Consider the following 24,980-nt stretch of genomic DNA (forward strand, 5'->3'; position numbering starts at 1 on the left):
CCAAAATCAGACAAAGATACTACAAAAAAAGAATATTATAGACCAATCTCTTTAATGAATACAGATGCAAAAATCCTCAACAAAATAATTGCAAATTGAATCCAGCAGCACATTAAAGAAACTATATACCATGACCAGGTGGGGTTTATTCCAGGTAGGAAATGCTGGGTCAACACAAGAAAATCAACTAATGTAATACACCACATCAATAAATCAAAGCAGAAGAAACACATGATCATCTCAATTGATGCAGAAGAGGCATTTGACAAAATTCAACATCCTTTCTTGTTTAAAACACTTCAAAGGACAGGAATAGAAGGGAATTTTCTCAATATGATAAAGGCGATATATGAAAAACCCACAGCTAACATAGTGCTCAATGGGGAGAGACTGAAAGCTTTCCCTCTAAGGTCAGGAACAAGACAGGGATGCCCACTGTCACCATTGTTATTCAACACTATGCTGGAAGTTCTAGCTAGAGTAATTAGGCAAGAAAAAGAAATAAAAGGCATCCAAATTGGAGAGGAAGAAGTAAAACTTTCACTCCTTGCAGATGACATGATTCTATACGTAGAAAATTCAGAAGAATCTACAGCAAAGCTCCTAGAACTAATCAAGGAATACAGCAAAGTGGCAGGCTACAAGATCAACATGCAGAAATCTGTAGTGTTCGTATACACAAGTAATGTGCAACAAGGGGAAGAAATCAATAAAAAACTTCCATTTACAATAGCAATCAAAAGAATCAAGTATTGGTTCACCAAGAATCAAGGAATACACTTAATGAAGTTTAAGAAAACTACAAAGTAAACTACCAGAAACTGCTAAAAGAAATCAAACAGGACCTGAAAAAATGGAAGAACATACCATGTTCATGTATTGGAAGAGAAAATATAATTAAGATGTCAATTCTACCTAAACTGATTTATAGATTCAATGTAATACCAATTAAAATCCCAACAACTTACTTTGCAGAAATAGAAAAACGTATAGCCAAATTTATTTTTAAGGCCAAGTAGCCCCGTATAGCCTAAAATATCTTGAAAAAGAGGAACAAATTAGAAGATCTCACACTACCTGATTTTGAAGCATATTACAAAGCTACAGTGCTCAAGACAGCATGGTTACTGGCATAAGGAAAGACATACTGACCAATGGAATCAAATTGAATGCTCAGAAATAGACTCTTGCATCTACTGACAATTGATCTTTCATAAGGCAGTCATGCCAAAGAAACTGGGACAGAGCAGCCTCTTCAATAAATGGTGTTTGGAGAACTGGATATCCATTTCCAAAAGAATGAAGGAGGATTCCTATCTCACACCTTATACAAAAATTAACTTGAAATGGATCAAGGCTCTAACCAATAGCACTAAGACCATAAGACTCTTAGAAGAAAATGAAGGGCATTTTCTTAAAGATCTTGTGATAGGAGGTGGTTTCCTAGACCTTATCCCCAAAGCATAAGCAACCAAAGAACAAACAGACAAATGGGATTGCCTCAAAATCAACCACTTTTGTATATGAAAGGACTTTGTTAAAAAATTAAAAAGGCAGCCTACACAGTGGGAGACAATATTTGGAAACCACATATCAGATAAGGGTTTAATATAGCAAATATATAAAGCAATCCTACAGCTCAACAACAGAAAGACAAACAACTCAATTAAAAAATGGACAAAAGACATGGACAGACACTTTTCTGAAGAGGAAAGACAAATGGCTCAAATACATATGAAAAAATGCTCAACTTCACTGGCTATTAGAGAAATGCAAATCAAAACCACAATGAGATGTCATCTCACACCTACAAGAGTGGCCATTATAAAAAAAACCCCAGAAAATTACGAATGATGGAGAAGATGTGGAGGGACAGGCACACTTATTCACTGTTGGTGGCAATGTAGAATGGTGCAACCACTCTGGAAGACAATGTGACAGTTCCTAAGGAAGCTAAGTATAGATTTGCCATATGACCCAGCTATTCCATTACTAGGTATATACTCAAAGGAACTGAAATTTAAGACATGAATGGACATTTGTAAACTGATGTTTATAATTGCATTATTCACAATAACCAAGAGATGGAAACAGTCCAAATGTCCGTCAACAGACGAGTGGATAAACAAACTGTGGTACATACACACAATGGAATATTATGCAGGTACAAGACAGAACAAAGACATGGAACATATAATAATGTGGATGAACCTTGAGGACGTTATGTTGAGTGCAGTTAGCCAGAAACAGAGGGACAAATATTGTATGGTCTCACTAATATGATCTAACATTAATGAGCAAACTTTGAGAATTAGAAGCTGATAACACAGGCTACCAGGAGACAGAAAGAGGGTAGAAATCAGGCATTTGATGCTGAAGTACTACAGAATATTCAGCAGGACTGATTGTATAGAAACAGAAGTAGCATAATACTGTGTGATAGTGGCACAATATTGTAAGTACACTGAACAAAGATGTCCATGAGTAAAGCTGAAAGAGTTGGGCTAGGGACATGAATGACACCTGAGGTAAAGATAGAAGATAAATACTGGCACTGTTTAACTTAGCAAAAACTGGAGTGGTCAATGATTGTGACTAAATGTACAAATATAAAACTGTTTTTGCATGTGGGAGAACAAATGAATGTCAATCATTCAGAGTGTAGGAAAGAGGATGGTAGTGGGCAAAAAGTATAATCAAAGCAAACTGGAATCTATGGTCAACAGTAACATTGTAATATGATTCCATTAAATGTAACAAAGGCAATATACCAAAGTTAAATGAGTATGAGAGGGGGATATAAGGAAGGGATATGGGATTTTTGGTAGTGGTGGTGTTGTTTGACCCTACTATTCTATTGTATTGTATCATATTTTATTTTTCTTTTTATTATCTTTTTTATTATTCATTAAAAAAACTTTTTTTTCATAGTAATCAATACATTCAAATGCTGCCATGGTGATAAATGCACAACTATATGATGATACAGTGAACAACTGTGGATAATTATATGGTATGTGAGTATAGCTTTATAAAATGTATGAAAAAATATAAACAGCGATAAAAGTGCTGGAGAAAACATGGAGAGAGGGATGTATGTATTTATTGTTGGTTAAGAGGCAGAATGGTGTAGCCTTTCTGGAGGACAGTGGGATGGTTCCACACAAAGCTAAATATGTGGGTGCTATAAGGTCCTGCAACCTCATTAGGGGGCATTTACTTGAAGGATCTGAGAGCAGGGACATGAATGGACATTTGCACACTGGTGTTTATGGAGACAGTATGCATGATTTGCAATGGATGGAGGTGGCCTTAGGGTACATCAACTGAGGAACAGAATGGTGAACTGTTGTGTGTGCATACAATGGAATATTGAGCTACTGCAAGGAGGAGTGAAGCTGTGAGACACGCAAGGAGGTGAATGGAACCTGTAGACAGTGTTTTGAGTGAAATACGCCAGAAACAAAGGCAAACACTATAATGCCTCACCAATATGGACTAACCACAATGTATAAACTCAGAATTGAATCTTAGAGCACAGCCTAACAGGGAAATGATTATTGTAATGGTCCCTAGATTGTAAGCTCTTATAGCAGTCGAATCTATTCCTGAATTGTAATGGCTATCTCCAAACTCTGAGATGCTGATCCCTTAGGGTATAACCTGATTGGTCTTTGGAACACTGGGTATCTGTGTTACACTGAAACTCAGAGCTAGAACTCAGCAAATGTGAATATCAGTATTAGCACATATAGCAACTGTTAAGAAAGCTGAAAAAGAGCCCGGACTTCAATTAGAGATATGAATGAAGATGTGGTTAGGACTAGGGCAAATTGAGCCAAAGGGTAAAGGACAATACTGACTGTGTTTTAAAACATTAAATTCCATGTGAGACCAAGGGAAGAGATGTTTAGTTGGTACAAGATCTATATTTCCTAAACAATTTATCTCATATAGTTTGTTCAAATACAATAATTACATAGAACTTTTAATAGGAAGTGAGACTTGGTAGGTTTGCATTGGTTAGGGTGAAATAAAGACACATCCCAAAGTAATTTGGACAGAGAATAAAAATACATATGAAGGGCCTCCCTGAGGAGCTGGGGGAAAATGCAGAAGTGTTGGACTTCCTCACCTGGATTGTTGCTGATTTTCTCACAAACACTGGGGACTGACAGCTTGACATGCTGAGCCCTCTGTCTTGGGGCTTGCCCCTATGAAGCTTGTTACTGCAAAGGAGAGGCTAAACCTGCTTATAATTGTGCCTAAGAGTCTGCCCGAGTGCCTCTTTGTTGCTCAGATGTGGCCCTCTCTCTCTAACTAAGCCACCTTGGCAAGTGATCTCATTGCCCTCCCCCCCCTACATGGGACCTGACTCCCAGGGGTGTTAAATCTCCCTGGCAACGCAGGATATGACTCCCAGGGATGAATTTGGACCCAGCATCATGGGACTGAGAACATCTTCTTGACCAAAAGGGGGATGTGAAATGAAACAAAATAAAGTTTCAGTGGCTGAGAGATTTCAAATGGAGTCAAGAGGTCACTCTGGTGGACATTCTTACGCACTATAGAGACAACACTTTTTAGGTTTTAATGCATTGAAATAGCTAGCAGTAAATACCTAAAACTATCAAACTACAACCCAGAACCCTTGAATCTTGAAGACAATTATATAACAATGTAGATTACAAGGGGTGACAGTGTGATTGTGAAAACCTTGTGGATCACACGCCCTTTATCCAGTGTATGGATGGGTGAGTAGAAAAATGGGGACAAAAAGCTAAATGAAAAATAGGGTGGGGGTGTGTTTTGGGTATTCTTCTTTACTTTTATTTTTTATTCTTATTTTCACTTTTTCTGGTACAAGGAAAATGTTCAAAAAATAGATTGTGGTGATGAATACACAATTAGATGACAGTACTGTGAACAATTGATGGTATACTTTGGATGATTGTATGGTATGTGAATATATCTCAGTAAAATTGAATTTAAAAAAAAAGAATGTGGCTACAGGAGATGGGTGGAAACTGGCTGGCAGATGGGAGTCCAAGGGATCTGGGTAAGAGAAACTAAAGGGAGTGTACCATTTCCAGACAGAGAGTATGGTTCAATTAATTGTAAATCCTTTCCCTCAATGTCTGCTTCCTACATTTAATGAAGATTTAGGGAAGTGAACATCAACTCAGTTTCACTCCTGTCAGTGATCCTGGTTCTACCTGCTTTGTGGACCAGTGACAGACGTGGGGGCATTTTCCTTCTTGCTAATGCCTGTGCCAATTCAGCGTGTAAAGGGGCTATTAACAGCCCTAGGAACAAATGTGGTCCTTCCCCAATCAGTACTAAACCTGGATGACCACAGACCCATGGAGTTTCCAATCGCTTTTCTCTCAGCTATATATTTATGTTTTATATAAATGTAGGTATATGTGAATGTTTTCAGTATAGCTCTATATAGCATATAAAATTGCATATATATTTATAGAATATATATAAATACCAATATATTTTTGTATGTTTGCATATATATATATGCAAAAAGCTGGAGGAAAATAATTGTTACCTGTATTGCAGACATGGGGTTTGGAGTTAATATCCTTGACATATAAAGATCACTTAGCAAATAGAGAAACTGGCCAAGGAATTACAACAGAGAATGCACATGAAAAGCCATGTAAATATCCAATAAAAATTTGATAATGTGCCCAACCACAAAACAAATGAAAATTCAGAGATATCATAATAAGACAAAGAGGTAAGGGACAATATAATATGTCAAGAGTGAACACAATTTTGTAAAAGAATTGTATTGTTCATATATATTTGAATATTTTGAATGTTTTGATATATGAGGGTGCATTAAAGGGAAACAATCTGTAAAATACATACCAAGTGATTAATGGTGAATGGAGAGTGAATTGCCTAAAGAGTTCTACTGAAAATTCATAAAATTTATTGGATCATTCGACTCTCAAACAACTCTCTGTGGTATATCAAGAGAAAGCGTTAAATCACATTTTTTATAGTATGTGTTTTGCTTTAACAACATAAATCAGTTTGAAACCTCCAAGGGTTTGCTGGATAAATGTTGAAGGCCAAGTAAAAGCCTCAGGGCAAAGACATTTTTTCTCCTTGACTCAACTTTCTGTTCTTAGTTGCCGACAAATGAGGAAAGGACAAGAGAGATGGTGCTAATAAAATACTTAGAATACTTTCTGATACACCCATTAAAGACACCTTTTCTCCTTTGGTTTTTTCAAATGTCTCTAAAATATTCTTAAGATAATTACATATGTCATAAAGCAGCAATTATTATGAAGACCAGTGATTATTTTTAAATAATACCAGTTGATGGAAGATAAGATCATAAGACATCAATAAGATCATTAAGCCCCCCAAAAGATGTACTGTATTCAGGTTGCATAAATTCAAATTGGAATATTACAGTATCCTAGCACTGTTCAAAGGTCTTTACATGGATGGTATCTCATTTAATCCTCATTATGAAAAGCCTATGAAGGAGGTACACTTCTTATCTCCCATTTTACACAAGTGGAAACTGAGGCAAACAGAAGTCAAGTTTACTTACCCACGGTACTAAATGCCTGTCATCTGTTCCCAGATGAAGAGATCTGAAAATAAGTGATTCCAAATAGTTTATTTTCTGAAGTCCCAAGGAAAATGTAATTTTTGTTATTATTTCTGTTTGCTTATTTTTTTTCCTTCAAAGATAGGGTCCCTATACTTCCCATTTTACACAAAAAGAGAATGAATTACTGAGTTGAAGTGAAAGATCTAAAGTCACCAACCTGGTGAGTGGAATTACTGGAATTAGAACCCATGAAGTCTGTTAAGAGGAAGAAATTATCATGTGTTAAATCACCTCAGCCCATGGGGGTAAGAGTTAGGGAAAGGCCCTGCAGGCCTTGCATCAGTGGCCATCACTCTGGTGGACATTCTTATGCACTATATAGATAACACCTCTTAGGTTTTAATGTATTGGAATAGCTAGAAGTAAATACCTGAAACTACCAAACTCCAACCCAGCAGTCTGGACTCCTGAAGACAATTATATAATAATGTAGATTACAAGGGGTGACAGTGTGATTGTGAAGACCTTGTGGATCACACCCCCTTTATCTAGTGTATGGATGAGTAGAAAAATGGGGATAAAAACTAAAGGACAAATGGGGTGGGATGGGGGGATGATTTGGGTGTTCTTTTTTCACTTTTATTTTTTATTCTTGTTCTGGTTCTTTCTGATGTAAGGAAAATGTTCAGAGATAGATTGTGGTGATGAACGCATAACTATGTTATCATACTGTGGAGAGCGGATTGTATACCATGGATGATTATATGGTGTGTGAATGTATTTCAATAAAACTGAATTTAATAAAAAAAAAAGCAATGATAATCACAATGTACGATTTATTACACATTATTTGTAAAGTCAGCAGTATTATTGGAATAAAAGAGAGGGCATGAAGACTTCATTCTGTAATTCTTTGGTGTCCTGGCCACCTGATCTAAGGCTTTCAGAACTGCAATTCTGAATTTGATCAGCAGGTAGCACCTTTCCTCTGCATCTCTCCTGTGCTCTGTTTTCTTTTTTAATTGAAAAGACGTAATTTTTTCAAAGAGAAAACAAATAGTAATTTAAAAATTAGTTTATGCAAAACGGCTGCTCCGCAACACGGCGACAGGGGTTTCCCCTCAGCCGCCGCCGCAGCTGCTGGCCAAGCTCCGCCGCGCCCGCGACCCGCGCCCACCATGCAGTTTATGTTGCTTTTTAGTCGTCAGGGAAAGCTTCGACTGCAGAAATGGTATGTCCCGCTGTCAGACAAAGAGAAGAAAAAAATCACAAGGGAACTTGTTCAAACTGTCTTAGCGCGTAAACCTAAAATGTGCAGCTTTCTTGAGTGGCGAGATCTAGTCTTTTGTATACAATGAACTAATTACCTTGGAAATAATTCATCGTTACGTGGAATTACTTGACAAATATTTTAGCAGTGTGTGTGAACTTGATATCATCTTTAATTTTGAGAAGGCTTATTTTATTTTGGATGAGTTTCTCTTGGGAGGGGAAATTCAGGAAACATCCAAGAAAAATGTCCTCAAGGCCATTGAGCAGGCAGATCTCCTGCAGGAGGAAGCTGAAACCCCACGTAGTGTTCTTGAAGAAATTGGACTGACATAACTCTCCTCCCTTGTTGATGACTTCTTGTGGCATTTCACACGCTGTAGCTGTTCACTGCCTTCATGTTCATGTTACCTAATGGTGTAAGATGTTTGTCAGTATTACTGTGTGCTAAGCTGCTTCGTTCAGACCTACACAAAAATACTTCTTTTAAAAAGGGAACTTTGGTTACTCAAGTAAGAAAATACGGGACTTAAATATGAATTGGAATGATACAGGAAAGAAAGATACCTTTTCTGGATAATTGAAAGTTTGAATGCCCGTTTCTCTTAATCTGATTCTGTGTATGAAAATGACACCAACAATCAATGCGCATTTATTACATTACTGTATTTGACAAAGGAAACTGTTAAACCATGAAACCTGGTTTTATGAAACCAAAGCGGTGAAATATTTCAGTATATATGAGAATAAAGGGAATTGACATGTTACATAACGAATGCAAATTTAACTCTATGTTGAGACTTTCTAAAACAAATTTATACCAAAGACTCCTGTTGGAAGCTACATACCTTAAAACACAAAGGGAATACAGATCTTAAATGACTTAATTAGAATGATGCTGTTTTACACAAAAAATTATTTCTTGGCATTCTGAACCTGGGATGAGAAACATAGAATCGACTGTTTCATAATAAAGAGCACATTCTTTTTTAAGGCCAACGCACATTTGACTACTGAGATGAATTTTTTGTGGTCATAATGATTTAGTCACTTAGTTGCATTGTTTTGATGCCCCAAATAAAGTGGGAATGTTGCTTTATCAGGACTTCTTCATAACAGTATCTTAACAGAAAACGTGTGGGTCTCTTCACAAAGCACTGCATAAGTCATTGTTTAACGCACGATTACTCTTTCTGTAGTGCTTGTTAAAGCCACATTTATTTTGCACCCCTATTGTTTCCCTCCACTTAGAACTACTGCAAATTTTATGGTTATCTTCCTTCCCTTCCATGGTACTGCCTGGCTATCAAGTCTTAGAGAAACAAAGACACCTTTCATAGAAAAATGAGAGTTAAATAAATGAAGTAAAATGGCATTAGCGGGCCCTATATTTTTAAAAGCTGTATAATTGTGTCAGTATCACTTTTATACATACTCATACGTATTTAAACATGTCTTCACAGTTTACACTTTCACTTGTATATGCCAGGCTAGATTAAGCTTTGTTGTAATCGTGACCAATATCCAGGCCACATGATCATTGTGTTATCACATCACCAACTAGTTTTAATAAATGTTAAATGTACACCAAAAAAAAAAAATTAGTTTATGTAACAGTATGTATAGTGTGATGCCAAGTCTGTATGAGAAGTTCCTCTGAATATTAAAAAACTAAAGGATATGTATTCCGTTTTCACATACTGTTAACCTCAGGTCTGTATTTCATTGGATTCTGCCTTCCCTCCTCTCCCTCTCCCGCCCCTGACCCATTTCTCATCAGCATGGGTGAGGTGTCTACACTGTAGAGAGGGCCCCTCAGAGAAGCAGGCTGTTCACCCTCCTTTATCTCACTCCCGTAAAGGCTTCCCGGACCTTGTCTGTTATCCCCTCTCCAGGCCACTATAGAAACAGCTGCCTAGCAACAGAGATTCAGAGTCAAGGTACTTCCAATTCCAAATCCCCTTTTATTTCCATGATACCACAATACCTAAGCCATAAATCTCACATTTAAGAAATTACATTTTCCTGATATCCAGAATCAAACTAAAAATGTTTATCTTAATTTCTGTGTGATCTTAGTAAAGCCATTGAACCTCTCTGGACCTCAATTTCCTCAACTCTGAAGATAAAGAAGTTAGACTTGGGCATCGAAATGCCTTTAACCTCTTTTTTTTTTTTTTTTTTTTTTTACATTCTAGGTATTTCAGAATCTATGACTCAAAAGCATTAGGCATAGTACTTCTTTCAATGTAATCCCTGCTATAAAATCTTAAAATACAAATTTAAAAATCTGCCCCAAATTCATCAATCTTTTCAATTTAGAATGTCACAGATAGAGCTAACATAGCACAGTTATGGAAAAAATGAAATATGATCAGGATGTAAAAAAGAAAATGATCAGGCAGTGGAATCATAGTTTTATTTTTTAAGCTGAGGAAAGACCCAATCAAAATCCTATTAAATATGGCAATTGTTCTAATTCCTCTCTTTTCTGTTTAACTTAGCTATCATATTTTTCATATCTTTTTTGCAAATTATGATTTTAATACATGGTGACACAATACAAACAATGTTGCAGTAATCACTGTTGGATGTATATCTTTGTAGACTGATGGTTTTGTTTCTATTTGACAGATTCCCTGGAGCAGGACTTCTGGATCAAAGTGTAAGTACATTACTAATTTAGCAGATATTGTCACATTGCTTTGGTGCTAGGAAGGCAATAATAATTTATGTTTCCACCAGCAATGTATGAGAGCACCCTTTTTCCTGCAGTTCTATAAGAAAAAGTATTTGCTCTTCTTAATTAAGGTCAGTCTGATGTGTATGTGATTGTTCCTGTTATTTTGCATTTTCTTTAGTACTAGGGAGTTTAAGCATCTTTTCATATGTTGGCCATTTGGATGTGCTCTTTGTGACTTGTCTATCCATGTCCTTATGCACATTTTTGCACTGAGTGATTTCATTAATTCTGATCAATCTATAATAGTTCTTTGTATATTATCAGTATCAGCCCTTAGCTTTCATCTGTGTGTTGCAAAAATTTTTTCATCTCTGTCATTGTCTATTGACTGTTTATGGTGTCTTTTTGCATGTAATTAATTATTTTTAATTTAGTTAAATACACCTATCTTCTTATTTTTCAGCTTTTTGGTCTCTTTTAATTTGGAATATCTCCCTCCCCCCTGTGTTGTAAATGATGTCTCCTAAGTTTTTACACAGATTTATATTGTTTCATTTTGTACAATTATGCCTTTAATACATCAGAAATATAATCTTTTTACCTTTATATTGTAGTAACATGTATACAACTCAAAGCTTCCCATTTTACCCACTTTCAAGTGTACAATTCATTGGTATTAATTACATTCACCATATTGTGCTACTATCACTAAACATCCATTACCCAAACTATTCATCATCTCAAACTGAAATTCTGCATCCATTAAGCAATAGTTCCCCCTTTCCCTCAACCACTGGCTCCTGGTAACCTCTAATCTCCTCTCTGTCTATATGAATTTGCTTATTCTAGGTATTTCAGGTAAGGGAGAGCATGTAGTATTTGACTTTTTGCGTCTGGCTTATTTCATTCAACATGATGTCTTTAAGGTTCATCCATGTTGTAGCATGTATCAGAACTTCATTTCTTTTTATTGCTGAATAATATGCCACTGTATGTATATACCACACTTTGTGTATCCATTCATCTGTTGATGGACCCTTGGTTGCTTCCACTTTTTGACTATTGTGTATAATGCTGCTATAAACATTGTTGCACAAATATCTGTTCGAGTCCCTGTTTTCAGTTCTTTTAAGTATACACCAAGAAGTGGGATTGTTGGACCACATACTAATTCTATGTTTGACTTTTCTGATAAACCAACTAACAGAAATTTACTTTATAATATGGTGTGAGGAACGGTCCAAATGTATTTCCTTCCAGATGGATATCCAGTTGTGTCAGCACCATATATTAAATAAACTACTCTAAACCACTTAATTAGAAGATTACTCTTGTCATATATCAAAATTTCATGTATACTGGGATCTATTTTTGGATTCTCTATTTCATTACCCAAACTTATTTTTCAATGCTTATGTCAATACCAGATAGATTTGCTTAATGAGACTTTATAGTATGTTTTCATAGGCTGATAGGTCAAGTATTCCCTCATTTTACCCTTTTTCATGTATTTATTTGCTCCTCTTAGATATTTGTTTTTCCATGTTAAAAGTAATATCTTTTAATTCATCTTGTTTCCCAGATATCTGTTAACTAGGAATTACATTAACTTTTCATTTTTTATATAATAGACATTTTTTAGGATATCAAGTTTTCCCATTCAAGAATGTCATCTTCCTCTTATGGGCTCAGATCAATCTTATTTGATGTTTTATAATTTTGTTCATATAAGTGCCTTTCTAATTAAATGCATTTCTAAGTATTTTATAGTATTGTTACTATAATAAATAGAATCCCTTTTTTCATTACTTCTAGACACTGTAACAAAGAGAAGAGCCAAAGGTTTTCTATATTTTTCTGATATTCAGTCAATTTACTAAATACTTCTAGGTATAAAATTATGCAACCAATAAATAGAAATTATAATACTACTATCAATAATTATATCTTTTGTTTTCCAATGTTTTGAATATAACATTTTCCTGCCTTATTATGTTTGCTACAACCTCCAACAAAATATTGAAGATAATGTTAAAGAATAATGGCTATTACAGGCATATTACTACATGGTGCCCCATTTTATCAGTAACAGGGATGCTAACTGGAGTTCAAAGCAGTGAATACAATGTTCAAAAGAATAAGAGAGGCTTTCTAGACAAGGCAGTTGAGGAGGAGGGAGCAACCGGAGGGGGACTGGGCTGCACTCCTCACCTTGGGAACATTATTGTTCATGGAATCGCTGCTTTTGGAAGACTGTTGCCCAGAAGAAAAGATGTTTGGTTTTTACAAGCCAAAGATCTACCGAAGTATGTTGTATTTGCAGGGCTAAGTCCTCTAGTTCTCAATTAACTTATAGTAAAAGCTATGAAAAGGACTTCCAGAGTTGTTTTGGGTTGCATGAGACTCTTTCAGGAGACATCTGCAATGCATGTGTCCTGTTTATGAAAAGATGGAAGAAGCTGCCAGCAGGATCAAAACCAAAAACCAAAAACCTGGAATCATGTGGTAGATGCAAGGGCAGGACCCAGTCTAAAGACTACATTGAAACCAAAGAAGGTGAAAACTCTGAAATAATTTAAATTTCACAATTCTGATGCGCACAGTACCACCTCAAGGCCTCCTCAGCCCAGTCCCCTTGTTACAGTAACCAGTCAGATGATGGCTCAGATACCAAAACATTAGCCTTTTCCTTTTTAGATCTCACATATTGGAAAAGATGGAAAATTTGTTGTGGGACTTTTTATAAAGGCCATCATTGACACACATCTATTCAAGCCTTACTGCAGCAATAAGAAAGCAACTGCTGAGAAGCCCGGGTAGAAGCCTAAACTGGGCCAGAGCCTCTACCCATCTCCACTCAGGAGTGGTGACTGAAGTTTATGTAGAAAGGGGAACAAAAACTTTTAATTTTGGAAAGACAACAAAGCAACAAAGTGACCCTCCTATTTTTAACTTGGATACTTGCTATTCTGCCATAAGACAATTTCTAGAATGGTTTTGAATGTGTTATTCCACCCCACCCAGTCCCAGTTCCACGAACTCTAAAGCCAGTGTCTGACTTACTAAAAGATAAAGAAAAGTGCATATAATATTTAAGATGCTGAGTATTTCATAGGAAAGCTGAATGCTTCTGTGACGTGCTCTTTAAGTGTTTTTTTTTAAATCCCCTTCTCATGAATGACATTAGGGGAATATCAAAGAACAGAGATGGGATTTGCTGTATGATAAACCATATGTAGTTTTTGTGTTTTCTATATTGAGAAGCAGTGGTTGGGGCATTTTTAAAAATGACTGGCCACACTTATTTTCCCTCGTGATAGTAAATTTGTCATAACTCAATAATATGGACTTGCCCTAGAGGTATTAGTTAATAATTTTGAAATGTTAAGGTCTTGCCAAGGTTCTGATGATTCAAACCTGTGCTACTGAAATATTAAACAGGACAGACTAAGCTTTCTGGTGCAAATACCTTGAAAGAGAAAGTAATTGCTAAATACACAGAGAGGTAACTTGACTGTATATGTTGCATCCTGTGTCACCTCCCTCCATATTAATATGTGATAAAGATTTTAATTTATATGAAACATCTAAAGCAGAAACAAAGCTCATTTTGTGGAAATGGTAAGGCTTCAGGATAAGCAATCCTATAGGAATAGTACCAAAGCATTACCACATGGTAGAGAATATGTACTATTAAAAATCTTAAACTATCTGAAAAATAAAGTGTGCAAGTCTTCAAGAAGGCACAAAACAAATGTTAATGCTTCTTGGGGCACGTTTCTTAGAGCACTTGCTGAGTGTGTATATAATTGACTTGTGTTTGTGTTACATGACTGTTTGGTGACTCCATTGAAAATCATTGACCTTTGTGAATGTTTTGTCTGTGTAGAGTGGGCATTTGACTTGTTTTAACCTATTAGGGTTTTTTTCTTTTCTTTTCCCTATACATAAAGCAAAATGTGACTAGAAGAAAAGAGGTGTGTGTTAATGCTGAGTGGCTTGGCTTTTGGTTTGGCTTCTTTTAGTCAGGCTTTCTGAACTTTGACATGTTAGATGATTAATAAATCCTGAACATGGAGCTCTTCAATCCTAAAAGCTCCATTGAAAAGCCTCTCACTTGAATCCAAACCAAAGTACTCCCACTTCCTCATTTTTAAAATTTCAGGGAACAATATCACCAGTTCACACTTTTCATGAGGGTGGAACATTTTTGCCTACCTTACAATAATATGACTCAGTAATTATCTTTAAAATGGAATTTTAAAAATTGGATAGTATAAATAACAATTAGGAGTCAGTCACTTTTTATAGGCACCTTAATCTAAACTTAAGATTCTGTATTTCTTCCTTTTGGGAAAAGTCTATATGCTACATGCCACCAAATACACAGACTACACAGTGGGTTGTCAGCTCTCCCTCAGCCTCTGAGGTGTATTACAAGAGTCCCAGAATCTTCCTCCTGAGTTATATTTGAAATGGGCACTTTTTTGTACATTTTGACTGCAGTATTGGTCATAGAATATGCTATAATATGGATAATCTCTACTGTATTTATTTATTTATTGCTAGGTCTGAACCACAGTCTTATTTTTCCCCTCCCACCTTTCTTTGTCTGTAGGGTGTACTGTATGTAGTCATGTTCTTTGTATTAATATATTAGAAATCTTCAAATCTGTTTTATGCTTTTTATGCTATTGGATACTTATAATCAAAACTTTTACTAGGGTATTGAATAAATTTAGTCTCAATAGAAGAAAAAAGAATAAGGGAGGATATACAGAAATATGTTCAAGAAAATAACATGAAAATTTTAAAAATACCAGTTTACAAATATTTTTGAGCTATTATTCATATACCATAAAATTCACCATTTTAAAGTGTAAAATTCAATGGTTTTTAGTATATTAACAAGACTGTACAACTATCACAACTATCTAATCCCATAAGGTTTTCATCACTCTCAAAAGAAATCTTGGACCCATTAGCAGTCAGTCCCTATTCCCTCTGCCCCCAGGCCCCTGCTACCACTAATTACCTTCTGTCTCTATGGATTTGCCTATTCTTGACCATACAAAAAGGACTCATACAATATGTGGTCTTTTATGATTGCCATCTTTTAATCAGCATAGTGTTTCCAAGGTTCATCCATGTTGTTAACATGTATCAAAACTTCCTTCTTTTCATGGGTGAATAATATTCTGTTGTGTGGATATACCACATTTTGTTTCATTCATCAGTTGACAGATGATCAATTCTTTTCTTGAAACTCTAGGATTCACCAAAGCATTTTACTGAGGGACAAATCAAGACAATTTTATATGACCCCATTCAACTTACACATATAACTCACTCCTTGCAAAAGTAAAAGACTATAAGAATGTGCACAGAGTATTGGATATATCAGAGATATTATAGAAACAAACTTAATATCCATACAAGAACATTTGTTAAATTAATTAAGGCACATCCATATAAATAATGGGATGCCATTAAATCATTTAAAACTTAAAACAGGAAATTACTTTTCACTTATCAGATTGGCAAATTTTTTTTTAGTTAATGATACCTAGTGTTTTTCAGGGTGTAAAGAAAGAGGTATTCTCATACACAGTTAGTGTCAATACAAATTAGTGCAATAATTTGGAAAACAAGCAATAATTATTAAAATGTAATGGTTTAAGTACTTGAAAATACAATTACACTTCTAGAAAATTTTCATACAGAAATAGTCCCACATGTCCTTAAAGAGATATGTAATCAGCTTGAATTTAATAGCAAAAGAATGGGAAAGAAATGCCCATGATGTTATAACTGGCTAAATGGGACTATCCATACAATGGATTGTCATGATCCTGCCCAAACGAAGATCTGTGTGTACTGAAATAGAAAGCTATCAAAGATAAATTGTGAAATTAAAAAAAGAAGGTTGCAGAATCATTTATGGTCATGTAATATAAATGCATATGTATGTGCCTGGACTGAACTTGGGTTGGACGAAGGCCCTTTCTGTAAGGAGGTTTGAGGTAGTGAAGGTGGATGGCTATCCAAGTAGTGTTTTCCCTTCTAGGTGAACTTCCAGGAAGAGTCTGTGTCCAGTGTGTCATGGCTGTGGCCCCACCCTCACTCCCTCCACATTTGAGTCATTCCAAGCAGAAGTTCTGGCTGTGGTAGAGAGCTGGCACTTATCTCTAATCTCTAAATCAACTTTATTTCCTTGCTATTAAAAGCATGCTCTGCGTGTAAGGAGGGGGAACCCATATGGAGCTAAGCAGCCTCACTGAGTTGAGGAGACAGAGCTCAGAGTTCAGGAAGACCAAGGCAGCTAGAATTCACAAGGCAGTAGGGAGGGCTAACACAAAGAGAGAACTCTGGAGCTCTATAGAGGAACCCTCATGGAAACTTAGTAGAGCATTGATCACTGCCTGTGTTTGAGAAAGCTCCTTAAGAGCTGGGAAATAATCATCTTAAAATATTAGAGTGAACAGTACTTGGTATTCACACAGGGCCATGAATAGTGCCTATCCACCAGTAAGAATTCAAAATCTTAACTTTCATGGAACATTGGGTAGATTACTCAAAGGGTCTTGCCTCAGTAGTGGGTAATAATTAGTACTAAACTAAACATGGTTCTTGTTCCACCTTTGAAAAAAGGCCTGAAAGGATCGAATTGTTGCCAGGTAATTTAACTGAATCCCAAGGCTTGAGATTATTTATGGGAATGCAAAAATATTCAGCAGCTAAAAATGCAAAACTCACAATGTCTGGTAGCCCCCCAAAATTACCAGGCATGCCCCAATCATATATTGACAACAGATCATTGACAAAAATGCAAAGGCTATTCAATGCAGAAAGGATAGTCTTTTCAACAAATGATGCTGGAAGAAAAATTGGATGTGCATAAATAAATAAATAAATAAAAATTAAAAACTTCAATCCTTACCTCACACCACATACAAAAATTAATTAAAAGTGAATCATACTTAAATATAAAACCTGAAACTATACTCCTTGTATAAGAAACATATTTGAGAATCTTTGTGGCCTTGGGTTAGACAAAGATTTCTTAGATAGTCCCTAAAAGAACAAATGGATAAATTGGACTGCATCAAAAGTTAAAACCTTTTCTCTGTGAAAGACATTGTTAAGATGATGAAAAGAAAAGCCGTATACTGGGAAATTTTTCTTCATAAAGCATATATATGATACAGGACCTGTATCCAATAAAGAATTCTCAAAACTCAATAATAAGAAAACAGCCCCCCCCCCCCACAAAATATGCACAAAAGATACGAACAGGCACTTCCCCAAAAAAGATATACAGATTGTTAAAGAGCACAGGAAAAGATGCTTAACATCATTATTCACTGGGGAAATGCAAATTAAAGCCACAGTGTTATATCTGTAAATATTAAATTATTATTGTACACATTAAATTAAAATGGCTAAAATTAAAAAGACTCACTATACCAAGGTTGGCAAAGATGTGGAAAAACTGGAAATCTCACACACTGCTTGTGGGAATGTAAAATAGTGAAACTATTCTGGAAAACATTTTAACACTTTTTTTAAGAAAAGTTAAATGCATGCTTATCATATTGAAAAACCCCTGCAACTAGGTCTCACAATTCCAATCTTTGACAATGGGAACACTGCAATATTCTTTGTTATTCCTGCAACTAGGTTCTCAGTTCCCATCCTTGATAAAGGGAGCACAGTGTTAAAACTTTGTTATTCATTGTAAAACCCCTTGCAATTAAGTTTCTTAGTTCCCAGCTATCTTGATAAAACCGAGTTAAATCTTACTCTTTCCCAGTCATGCCACTCTTTCTGACAAAGGGAGGGTCAATCAACCTGAACAACGAACAGGCTTTCAAACCTTGACCAAATGTTTCCCTGACCAAATGACCAAATAGTCTCTGGACCAAATGTTTACATTTTAGTCACATCTGAGCAATTTTGTTAGCCCAAAATATATTATTTTTGTTAGCCCAATATATAAGTATTGTTTGTACTCCCTAACTTTTCTCATTAGCCGAAGAATCCATCAACATCATCTCCCTGAATTTCCTTCTGTTCCTCCCTAATTTTCTTTGATCCCAATGATGTATATAAGCCTATTTCTCACAACCCTTTGGGGAGTCAGGTTTGTTTGAGACCAAGATGTCCCTGTCTCTGCCAATTATTAAATCACTTTCCTTTGCGACCAAACCTGGGCAATAACACCATTCTTGCCACAATGGGCAAGGACCCAAGATTCGCAGTGTCCCCTTCAATATGATCCATCCTTTACTCGCCTAGAGAAATGAAAGCATATGTCCATGCCAACACTGGTACATGAATTCTTACAGCAGTTTTATTTATAATAGCCTATAAACTAAATGCCCAACCACAGATGAATGGATAAACAAACTGTGGTATAGCCATATTACTAAATACCACTTTACAATAGAAAAGAATGAGCTATTGATACACCCAGAAATATGGATGAATTTTATAAAACAATTATGCTGAGTGAAAGAAGCCAGACCAAAAACAAGGGGGGGGAGGTACATGCTGTATGATTCCATTGATACAAAATTACAGAAAATAAAAACTGATGATCTATATTGACAGAAAGCAGATCAGTGGTTGCCTGGGTAAAGGGGTGGGCACAGGGAGGGGTAGGAAGAAAGGTTACTAAAGGGGTAGAAGGAAACTTTTGAAGATAATGGATATGTGCATTGTCTTGATATTGGTGATGATTTTATGTGTGTAAACATACGTCAAAATTTATCAAATTGTGCATTTTAAATATGTGCAGATTATTATATGTCTGTTATATCTCAATAAAGCTGTTGTTAAAATGGATGTTCCATGGACAAGCAGTACTGTCATCACCTAGGAGCTTGTTATAAATGCAGAATCTCAAGTTCTATTTACTGAATCAAGATCTACAATTTAGTACAATCCCCAGGTGATTCATATGCAAAATAAAGCTTCAGAAACACTGCTTTAATGAACATGCATTATATTTTGCAGAGAGAAATACAAGAAATTATTTTTGGAAAGTGGGTTATGAAACCACAGTATAATCTGATTCTTTCTGAAAAATCTAATACATATGCATAGGACAAGACTGGTAGGATAAACAGTTTTATTTGCTGATGGCTCCCAACTTATTTTTTTCCCAAAGTTATTTTAAAATAAATTAAAATATTCCATTTTTTCTACTTTATTTTATAATATGGTAATCATCAATCAATATAACCCACATAAAAAAAGGTTCTTTGCAGTCCTCATTAATTTTTATTTCATAAAGGAAACATTTTATTGAAGGATAACATCCATACAAAAATATGCACCATATGTATTAGGTTTTTTTTTATTCAGTTTTATTGAGATATATTCACATACCATACAATAATCCATGGTGTACAATCAACTGTTCAGAGTACTATCATGTACTTGTGCATTCATCACTCCAATCTATTTTTGAACATTTTCCTTAACCAGAAAGAATAAAAATAGGAATAAAAAATAAAAGTAAAAAAAAACACCCAAATCATTCCCCCATCCCACCCTATTTTTCATTTAGTTTTTATCCCCATTTTATTACTCATCCATCCATACACTGGATAAAGGGAGTGTGATCCACAAGGTTTTCACAATGACACTGTCACCCCGTGTAGGCTACATAGCTACACAATCACTGCAGTTTGATAATTTCAGGTATTTACTTCTAGCTATTCCAATACACTAAAACCTAAAAAGGGATGTGTAAATACTGCATAAGAAGGCCCACCAGAGTGACCTCTCAACTCCATTTGAAATCTCTCAGCAAATGAAACTTTATTTTGCTTCATTTTGCTTCCCCCTTTTGGTCAAGAGGATGTTCTCATTCCCACAATACCAGGTCCAGGCTCATCCCTGTGAGTTATATCCTGTGATGCCAGGGAGAGTCATACCCCTGGGAGACAGATCCCATGTGGTGGGGAGGGCAGTGAGTTCACCTGCCAAGTTGGCTTAGCTAGAGAGAGAAGGCCACATCTGAGCAACAAAGGGGCACTCAGGGGGAGACTCTTAGCCAGAGTTATAAGCAAGTTTAGCCTCTCCTTTGCAGCAAGGAGCCTCACGAGTGCAAGCCCCAAGATAGAGGACTCAGCATACCAAACCATCAGTCCTCAATGTTTATGAAAACATCAGCAACAACCCAGGTGAGGAAGTCCAACACTTCTGCATTTTCCCCCAGCTCCTCAGGGGGGCACTGCATATATATTTTTATTCTCTGTGTGAATTACTCCGGGATTTGTCATTATTTCACACTAACTTGTGCAAACCTACCAGAATTCACTTCCTGTTCAAAGTTCCACATAATCGTGGTGTTTGAATAAACTGACTGTACAAGTGAAATTATTTAGTGTACTACAGAAAATATAGATCCTGCACCAAATAAACATCTCTTCCCTTGGTCTAACATGGAAGTTGAAGTTTTAAAACACAGTCAGTATCATCCTTTACCTTTTGGCCTGATTTGCCTTAGCCGTAACCAGAGCTGCTTCATTCATATATCAATTTGAAGTCTGGACCCTTTTTCAGCTTTTTTTAACAGTTGCTGTATGCACTGATACTGACATTCATAGCTGCTGAGCTCTAGCTCTGAGTTTCAGGTGTCGCACAGATACCCAAAGTTCCAGAGACCAATCAGGTTATACGCAAAGGGATCAACATCTCAGAGTTTGGAAATAGCCGTTATAATTCAGGAATAGATTTGACTGCTGTAAGAGCTTACAATCTAGGGACCATTACAATAATCATTTCCCTGTTAGGCTGTGCTCTAAGATTCAATTCTAAGTTAACACATTGTGGTTAGTCCATACTGGTGAGGTATTATAGTGCTTGCCTTTGTTTCCGGCGTAGTTCAAAATACTGTCTACAGGTTCCATTCACCTTGTTGCATGTCTCAGCTTCACTCCTTCTCATAGTTGCTCAATATTCCATTGTATACATACACCACAGTTCACCATTCTCTTCATCAGTCTATGTATGCTTAAGCCACCTCCACCCATTGCAAAACATGAATACTGCCTCCATAAACACCAGTGTGTAAATGTCCATTTTTGTCCCTCCTCTCAGATCTTCCAAGTATATACCCCATAATGGGGTTGCAGGACCTTATGGCCCCCATGTACTTAGCTTCTTGTAGAACCACCACAGTGTCCTCCAGATAGGCTACACCATACTACCTCTCCACCAACAGTAAATAGGTACATCCCTCTCTCCATGTTTTCTCCAGTACTTTTATCCCTATTTATATTTTTTCTACAATTTTATAGAGATATATTCACATACCATACAATCATCCAGTCTACAATCAATTTTTTGTGGTATCATCATATAGTTGTGCATTTATCACCAAAATCAGCACTTGAACATATTACTACAAAAAAATTTTTTTAAGAATAATAAAAAAGGTAATAAAAAGAAAAATAAAGTATCATACAATACAATATAAGGTTAGACAACAAAACAGCTACCAAAAGTCCCATATCACTCACTTATATCCCCCTCTCATACACATTTACCTTTGGTATATTGCCTTTGTTACATTTAATGGAAGCATATTACAATGTTATTGTTGACCATAGAATCCAGTTTGCTTTGATTATATTTTCTCCCCAATACCATCTGCCTGTTTGACATTCATTTGTTCTCCCACAGTAAAAACAGTTTTATATTTGTACATTTAGTCACAATCATTGACCACTCCAGTTTTTGCTAAGCTAAACACACACACACAGTCTTTATCGTCTATCTTTACCTCAGGCATCATACGTGCCCCTAGTCCTCTTTCAGCTTTACTCAGACATTTGTTCAGCGTATTTGCAATATTGTGCTACCATCACACAGTATTATGCTATCTATTTCTGAATTTATACAATCAATCCTGCTGAACATTCTGTAGTCCTTCAGCCTCAAACGCCCAATCTCTACCCTCTTTCTATCTCCTGATAACCTGTGTTATCAGCTTTTAACTCTCAAAGTTTGCGCATTAATGTTAGTTCATATTAGTGAGACCACAGAGTATTTGTCCTTTTCTTTCTGGCTAACATCTCTCAAAATAATGTTCCCAAGTTTCATCCACATTATTATATGTTCTGTGCCTTTGTTCTGTCTTACAGCTGTGTAATATTCCATCATGTGTATGTACCACAGTTTGTTTATCCACTCTTCAGTTGATGGACATCTGGGCTGTTTCCATCTCTAGGCAATTTTGAATAATGCTGCTATTTACATCATTTTACAAATGTCCATTTGTGTCTTAACTTTTGGTTCCTCTGAGTATATACCTAGTAATGGAATAGCTGGGCATATGGCAAATCCATACTTAGCTTCCTGAGGAACTGCCACACTGCCTTCCAGAGTGGCTGCACCAATCTACATTCACACCAACAATGAATAAGTGTGCCTCTTTCTCCACATCCTCTCCAGCACTTGTAATTTTCTGTTTTTTGGATAAAGGCCATTCTGGTAAGCGTCAGGTGAAATCTCACTGTGGTTTTGATTTGAATTTCTCTAATAGCCAGTGAACTTGAGCATTTATTAATGTTTTTCAGCCACTTGTATTTCCTCTTCAGAAAAGTCTCTGTCCATGTCTTTTGCCCATTATTTAATTGGGTTATTCGTCTTTTTGTTGTTGAGTTGTAGGATCCCTTTATATATTAGGGATATTAAAACGTTATCTGATATGTGGTTTCCAAATACTGTCTCCCATTGTGTAGGCTGCCTTTTTACTTTTCTGATAGAGTTCTTTGATCTACAAAAGTGTTTAATTTTGAGGAGATCCCATTTATCTACTTCTTCTTTGGTTGCTCATGCTTTGGGTGTAAGGTCTAGGAAACCACCTCCTATCACAAGATCTTATGATATTGCCCTACATTTTCTTCTAAGAGTCTTAATGTCTTAGCATTAATATTTAGGTCTTTGATCCATTTTGAGTTAATTTTTGTCTAAGGTGTGAGATAGGAATCCTCCTTCATTCTTTTGGAAGTGGATATCCAGTTCTCCAAACACCATTTATTGAAGAGGCTGCTCTGTCCCAGTTACTTTGGCTTGACTGCCTTATCAGAGATCAATTGTCTGTAGATGTGAGGGTCTACTTCTGAATACTCAATTTGATTCCATTGGTCAGTATATCTATCCTTATGCTAGTACCATGCTGTTTTGAGCACTGTAGCTTTGTAATACACTTCAAAGTCAGGTAGTGTGAGACCTCCCACTTCCTTCCTCTTCTCAAGATATTTTTGGCTATTTGGGGCACCTTGCCCTTCCAAATAAATTTGGTTATTGGTTTTTCTATTTCTGCAAAGTATGTTGTTGTGATTTTAATTGGCATTGCATTGAATCTATAAATCAGTTTATGTAGAATTGTCATCTTGACTATATTTAGTCTTCCAATTGATTGACACAGCATATTCTTCCATTTTTTACATCCTGTTTGATTTGTTTTAGCAGTTTCTTGTAGTTTTCTCTATATAGGTCTTTTGTGGCATTGGTTAAGTTTATTCCTAAATACTTGATTCTTTTGGTTGCTATTGTAAATGGAATTTTTTTTCTTTATTTCCTCCTCTTGTTGCCCATTACTTGTGTAAAGGAACACTATGGATTTTTGCATGTTGATCTCATAGCCTGCAACTTTGCTGTATTCATTGATTAGTTCTAGTAGCTTTGCTGCAGATTCTCCTGGATTTTCTACATTTAGAACCAAGTCATGTGCAAAAAGTGAAAGTTTTACTTCTTCCCCACCAATTTGAATGCCTTTTGTTTCTATTTCTTGCCTAATTGCTATAGCTAGAACTTCCTGCACAATGTTGACTATCAGTGGTGACAGTGGGTATCCCTTTTGCCTGATCTTAGAGGGAAAGATTCCATTCTTTCCCCCATTGAGTATGATATTAGCTGTGGTTTTTCATGTATTGCCTTTATCATAGTAAGAAAATTCCCTTCTATTCCTATCCTTTGAAGTGTTTTCATCAAGAAAGGATGTTGGGTCTTGTCAAATGCCTTTTCTTCATTGATCAAGATGATCATGTGATTCTTCCACTTTGATATATTGACATGATGTATTACATTAATTGATTTTCTTGTGTTGAACCAGCCTTGTACACCTGGAATAAATCCCACCTGGTCGTGGGGTTTAATTCTTTTAATGTGCTGCTGGATTTTATTTGTGAGTATTTTGTTGAGGATTTTTGCATCTATATTTATTAAAGAGGTTTGTCTATAATTTTCTTTTTTGTGGTATCTTTGTCTGAGTTTGGTATTAATGTGATGTTGGTTTCATAGAATTAGTTAGGTAACTTTCCCTCCTCTTCAATTTCTTTGAAGAGTTTGAGCAGGATTGGTACTAATTCTTTCTTGAATGCTTGGTAGAATTCACATGTGATGCCATCTGGGCTTTTC

The 24,980-nt window shown here is 36.0% G+C and overlaps 1 pseudogene; it reads left to right on the forward strand.

Moving 5' to 3' along the window:
- Positions 1-7,738: 7,738 nt before the first annotated feature.
- Positions 7,739-8,476, forward strand: LOC119523105 (annotated as a pseudogene).
- The last annotated feature ends 16,504 nt before the right edge of the window (positions 8,477-24,980 follow it).

Source organism: Choloepus didactylus, chromosome X (assembly GCF_015220235.1).
Source record: "Choloepus didactylus isolate mChoDid1 chromosome X, mChoDid1.pri, whole genome shotgun sequence".
Lineage (NCBI taxonomy): Eukaryota > Metazoa > Chordata > Mammalia > Pilosa > Megalonychidae > Choloepus > Choloepus didactylus.